We start from the raw sequence: 6,698 nt of genomic DNA, 5'->3' as shown, positions 1-6,698 counted from the left end.
CTCAGCTGCAATGGCGGAATTGATTGGCTTTGGTTTCTAATGTGTTTCTTAGTGAAGGTCTGTTGCTTTATTGTTTATATGCATGTTTGGTCAATGTTTCCCAGAATGCCAGTGTCAGGCTCTTGGCTCCGGTTCCTATCAGGCTTTAGTTTCCTTCAGGCTTTTACTAGTCTTCTTTTGTTGACCAATCCTTTCTAGCATACGATGGATTGAGTGTTTGTAATCCCCTATATATTAAAGGAGAAGCATTTTTAAGGCTTTCCTTAAATGATTTTGGTGAGAATGCATGAGAAGGCTCGGATCCACGTGTCACTCTGTGAGGGAGTTTAAGAAAAACGGATCATTTAATTCTTTGCTTTGTTTCCTTATTTGGTTCCATAAGAAGAAACGTAACCAATTTTTTTTTTCATTCATGCGAAACACTTTGAAGCATTACCTCTCGACGATTCAAGGATCCGAGTCATTGTTCTCTCCCTGAGAGTCTTGCCGTCTTCTGTCGCGTCGTCTTGACTTCGAGATCGATGAGGCAGCCCTTAGCGTAGACGAGGATGACAACAGTTAGGGAGAACATACAACTGGCTTGAACTTCAGTTGCGAAGGCGAAATCGGATGAGTTTGCCGTTTGTAAACAGGGAGAGCTAAGGGACGAGCAAACAAGTTGAGCTAAGGGAGAGATAAGGACGAGCAAACATCAATCCCGAGTATATTATATAAGTTGCGTTAAGGGACGAGCAAAGTTGTTTTTTTTGCAGCCATAACACGTTTACGTGATACCTTAATCATCCTAAAGATCATGAAAGAACATTTGATTCTCACCATGTTGACCTAATACAAAAGCCTTAAACCCCTAAGACGCACACGAGCTCTCAAACGAAACCCCAAACAGTAGAAGCTCCCAGAAGGCAGCCCGAAATCCGATTTTGAAACACGTGAGAGAAAGAGTGGGGGGGGAGAAGCGTACTCTCGCGGGTGATTTTCCTGAAACTCTTGTGATCTCCGCCATTTGAGTACGATCAAGAGTCGGAGAAAGACATGGCGTATGTGAAAATTATGGCCGAGCCAAATGTAAATCGAATCGGGATAAGAGATTCGGAGAAGATAATTATGAAGATCTTAGATCGAAAGAAAAGGGGGAGAATCTAGGGTTTACTTGGTGATGAAGAGAAACGTAAAAAGAAAGAAACTTAGTGCTTCTAGATTTATCGCGTCGGATGAGCCCACGATTTTTTAAAATTTGAACAAGTTTTCTCAGCGACGTGTGTGAGTCAAACTTAGGGACACAAGAATTGTTAATTTATTAGGTCAACATGGTGAGAATCAGATGTTGTTTCATAGACTTATCAAAACTTTATGTATGGAACGTTAAGCAGAAGTCAAACATAAAACAAAAGAGAACTTCTATAATTAAGATATAGTGGCATAACTAAAAAGGATCGATCTCTTTCATGTATCTACTATGGACAAAAGTTACAAGGTCTGAGGTCTTTAAAGAAAGAGAGAATTGCAGTATTTTTTAAGCCAAAAAAAGAGACGAGGAGTTCACATTTAACGTTGGTCAGCCATGTTTAATTTAAGTAAGACAACTTGCTTAGATAAAGCAAAATAGAGATAGTCATAAACATTTACAATTGGAACGTAAAACAAAGATGCTCAGTACACACTGACCATTTTTCATCGTTGCTGTTTTCCGTTTATCATGAATTCCGTAGAAAACACCATCACACCTATTCAATCTACATCATTCTGTATAGAGTTTCTTTCTATTCCCTTGCATGGCCAATGGTGTATTACGATATTTGTTACAATAATGGCCATTCCGTAGAAGGTATCAATGGAAGTTCAGATGGTGTATTTTGATATTTGTTATTGAAACCTTTGATATATATATTAAATGGAGGTTCGACCGATAAGAATATGCGTAGCGACTATATATAATTTTGTTACATTCTTATGATAAACCCTGAACACATTATTGTATAAGGATGATTCATATTTGATCTCCAATAGATGTGTATGTGTATGTGTATGATCAGCTTCATAGTTCAGAGATCTACCATTATGTTAGCTATATCGTACATAGTAATGTATTAGATTATAGTTTAAATGTTATATTAATAAGATATTTACTATTTGTTTATTAAAAAAATTTAACCATGCATTATATCTAAAGTGACGCATTATACACAACATAAGTTATAAAGCTTGGTCCACAAGTTTTGTCAATCAGTAATAAAAAAAAGAGAATATATCGACTATCAATGTAGGTTCCTTATAAAATAACATATTTAACATATTTTGCAAAGTAATTAGTATCTTCTTTCCTAATTAAAAAATCTGTAATATTCTAACCTAATGTTTAGAGAAGAGTATATATTAAACCTGCATCTCTTAATTTCCACCGCAATACCAAACACCCGAGAGTTTTGATCATAAAGAAGATGGCAGCAGTTTTTTGACCACATTACCGAATTGAAACCTTGCAACGTAGAAAATTAGGTCAAGATCATTTGTCTATGGAGATGATACTCCGCAAGAGGTATTGAGAGTATTGAGATGGTGTTAGTCGATTCAAGTGTAAGTTTTTTTTTCTGAGGCTTTATTCCAATCTAAAAATTATTGTTATAAAACAAATGATGCTCAGACATAGATATATTTTTCAGGGCGATAATATTCATGCGACTGTTAAAAATACTTGGTTACTCATTTTGAACCACTCCTCCAAGAAGATAACTCGAATATAATGATTAATTTTTCACTTTCTCAAGCATGCGGCTCCTATCGATCAACAAAACATCCTTATAAAATTTGGTTCAAACCCACAACTCGGGTTTGGTTTTGTGACAATTTGTCATTCAGATTGACTGTTTTCCAGCATGTCAATTTTCATGAAATCTTAGCTGGTAGTCTGAGCCCTGAATATTTGGTCGGTGATTTTTTTTATTTTAAATCAAGTTATTTTATATTTTTGATTCCTATTTAACGAACCTATTTTATAGATATTATCGGTTAGGTTGTGGAGGTTAGTCCTGCTGAAATCGTGTCTCTTAATGGGAAGAACACGGAAAAGATTTCCTGTGAAATAAAATATGAAGAGTAAGTTATACTTTTTGTTATCTCAACCGTATTATATGTATTTTCACATACTTATCACCACAACCTTTTAAATTTTGTTGCTTCAGAGATGTTAGGCTTCCATTGATTGTATGGGGAAAGGTTGCACTAGATTTAAGCGAAACAATTCAACTTCTTAGTGATAAAACTATAATATGTGTAGTTGTGTAATGACATTTGGCAAGATCAAAGTATGGAAAGGTAAACGTGCTTAATTTTTGAGGTTACTTATTTTGGTTTAACTATATAAATTTGATATGCTTTTAAAACTTGGTGAAATATATATTGCTTGCATACAAAGTCTTATGAACTTGGAGAAGCGTCAAACATTAATATTGTAAATGTGACAATATATAAAATATGGACATTGAATATTACTATAATGAGGTTTGTAATATTGCTCACCGTCAATTTAATATAAATTGACGATTTGTAATATATGTAATTTGAGCTAATATTTGAATACTAGCTTTTCAAAAAAAAATTGAATATTTTTATTTCCAAAAAAGCATATTAGATGTAAGTTGCGATGCTTTCTACCCAAGGCTAATTAAATATTCGATCACAAAAGATCGTTTATTCTTATTCTCATGTACAACTTATAAACTATATAAAGTGGCATAAGGCTATCGATAATAGATCACATATCTAGAGAAACAGAAAGTAAGAACATTAATTTTTAAAATCATAGATCTTACTATAAGGTTTGTAAATTATATTCATATATTTGTTCCATATTACTAGATAATACTATTTCTTCATTTCAACTTTCTGAAAGTGAACCAAAAATGATGGCATTATCTCCAATGAATACATATAATCTAGACAGAATCATGAGCAAAAAAAACCTGATAATCAATAACAACATAGTCAAAATTATCATTCGTTTTGTTCTACTACCTAAGGATTGCTAAACATTTTAGTACTTTTACCTCTAATTTAAGGAATCGCTTTTTGTTGAAGATAATCACAAACATACACCTATCAATTCTCTTAGATATTTCAATGGATCTACTTTTTCCAGATAGAATAAACTCGGCAAGTCAGTAAAATCAAATAAAAGAGGCATAAATAATAAAATACTTTTATTAGGTCAAACCTCTGCTTCAAAGAATTGCATATTACTATAAAAGGAGAAGCATTTTTAAGGCTTTCCTTAAACGATTTTTGTGAGAATGCATGAGAAGGCTCGGATCCACGTGTCACTTTGTGAGCAAGTTTAAGAAAAACGGAGCATTTAATTCTTTGCTTTGTTTCCTTATTTGCTTCCATTACAAGAAACAAAATCCAGTTTTTTTTTCATTCATGCGCGAACTGCGTTGACGTTAAACGTGTAGAAACAACTACATTTCCAACTTATGGTTTGAATCCCCATCTCAGCATGTTGATAAAGAGCGTACGAAACTCACCACCATGAAGCAGAAACACTTTGAAACATCACGTCATCGTTCTCTCTCTTCGAGTCTTGCTGTCTTCTGTCGCGGGTTCTTGACCCCGAGATCGATGAGCCAGCCCTTAGCGTAGACGAGGAGGACAAAAGTTAGGGAGAGCTAAGGGACGAAGGCCAAAACGGATGAGTTTGAACTTCAGTTGCGAATGCCAAATCGGATGAGTTTGCCGTTTGCAAACAGGGAGAGCTAAGGGACGAGCCAACACGGAGAGCTAAAGGCGAGCTAAGTGACGAGCAAACTTCAGTCCCGAGTAACTATGGAAGATTGAGAGAGAGAAGGAAAAGATTTGATACGTTTACGAAGAATAAACTTTATGTTTTTCATAGTCTCTACACTGATTTTTTGTTGTTTTATAGGTCGACCATAGTTATCTACAATTTTCATGTTTTTGTAGAACCGAGCTGCTCGTGGAGCTGATGTTTATTTCCCTGTTTCTCTCAAGCATTACGTTAGTAAGTCGTGTATTTTGACAAGGCAAGTGGGTAAAACAATTGCTTCTATGGTGATTTGCTGCTATTCAAAGGAAGTCTTGCATTCAAAGGAAGTCTTGCATTCAAAGGAAGTCTTGCATTGTGATCAAACATTTGCTGCTATGGTATAACCATAGTTTTTATTTAAGTAATATTCGGAGTCATTTGCTTCTCTGCATAGCCAAAATTGGATTGAACGAACCAGTAACATTATAGTCAAGTTTGATAGACTGTCATGTATTTTTTTGTATGCTATAGTTTGGTTATTTGTACACACTGATGTTTCATGTATGTAAGTTATATGTTGTATGAATTCTTTGAAGCAAAAAAAAAGAACTATGTGTGTCTTCTTCACGGAAGTTTAATAACCGAAACAACAGCTTCAACTAATAAAAGAGTTCTCTTCTCTTTTTTGTCAAGTAAGGTTATAAAAAGAAGCTAAATAGACGTACAGTGCAAGAAAACACATTTGTTTAACTACTTCATTGGCTTAGATAACATTGCATGATAATAATATCGATCAGATTCTGTAAAACACATATGTTTTGTTTAATACATACGAGGACGTTGTGCATGTTAGGTTTTTTGCATTTAATTGAACCAGTTAAAAAATTATAAATTTTTTTCTTGCTTACCATATTTACCTACTAAATATTTTTCTTACTTACCAAGTCTCAAATCAGTAAAAAAAATGTTAAATATCTAAACTTCAAACTTATAAAATATCTATTTAACATAATCTAATTTTGCATTTACTTTCGTATTGCCTTTCTTATTAGCAATAATATTGCAACTATATAAACTAAAACACTATAATTACTTTATTAAAAACACAAATAAAAATTATAGAGAGAGAGAGAGAGAGAGAGAGAGAGAGTTTAGGGTATATCCAAGAATTTAGGGTTTAGTGTTTGGATTTTTACCCATGGGTTTAAACTTTGTCCATGGATTTAGGGTATAGTGTTTAGTGTTTATGATTTAATTTTTTTGTGACGGTTTTAAAATTGTTAAAAAAATTCATCTTTTTGCAGCTAATAATATTTTTCTTGTATTTTAGAAACTTAACACAAATTATTATTATTTTATTTATTATATTTAAAAAAAATTGTACATTAATTGGCAAACTATGATTAGTTGGTAATTCACCCAAGAAAAATTCATGATAAAATATTAAACTAGGAAATATTTCCATATAAATAAAAATTGTGGTAGTTAAAAGATAATCGATGAATTAAAAGAATGTTCACATTTTTATATTTTTCAAAAAAAAAGGTTTACGATTAAGGGGATATCAAGAGAGAGAGAGAGAGAGAGAGAGAGAGAGAGAGAGAGAGAGAGAGAGATTTGGTGTTTAGGGTATACCCAAAGGTTTACAGTTTAGTGTTTAGGATTTACCCAAGGGTTTAGGGTATACTCCAAGAATTTACGGTTTAGTGTTTGGATTTTTACCCAAGGGTTTAAGCTTTGTCGAAAGGTTTAGGGTATAGTGTTTAGTTTTTATGATTTAATTTTTTCTGACGGTTTTAAAATTGTTAAAAAAGTTTCATCTTTTGGCAGCTACTAATATTTTTCATTTATTTTAAAACTTCACAAATTATTATTATTTTATTTATTATATTTAAAAAAACTGTACATTAATTGGCAAACTATGATTAGTTGGTAATTC

Source organism: Raphanus sativus, chromosome 9, assembly GCF_000801105.2.
Source record: "Raphanus sativus cultivar WK10039 chromosome 9, ASM80110v3, whole genome shotgun sequence".
NCBI classification, from domain to species: Eukaryota; Viridiplantae; Streptophyta; class Magnoliopsida; order Brassicales; family Brassicaceae; genus Raphanus; species Raphanus sativus.
This window is presented reverse-complemented; position numbering follows the sequence as displayed.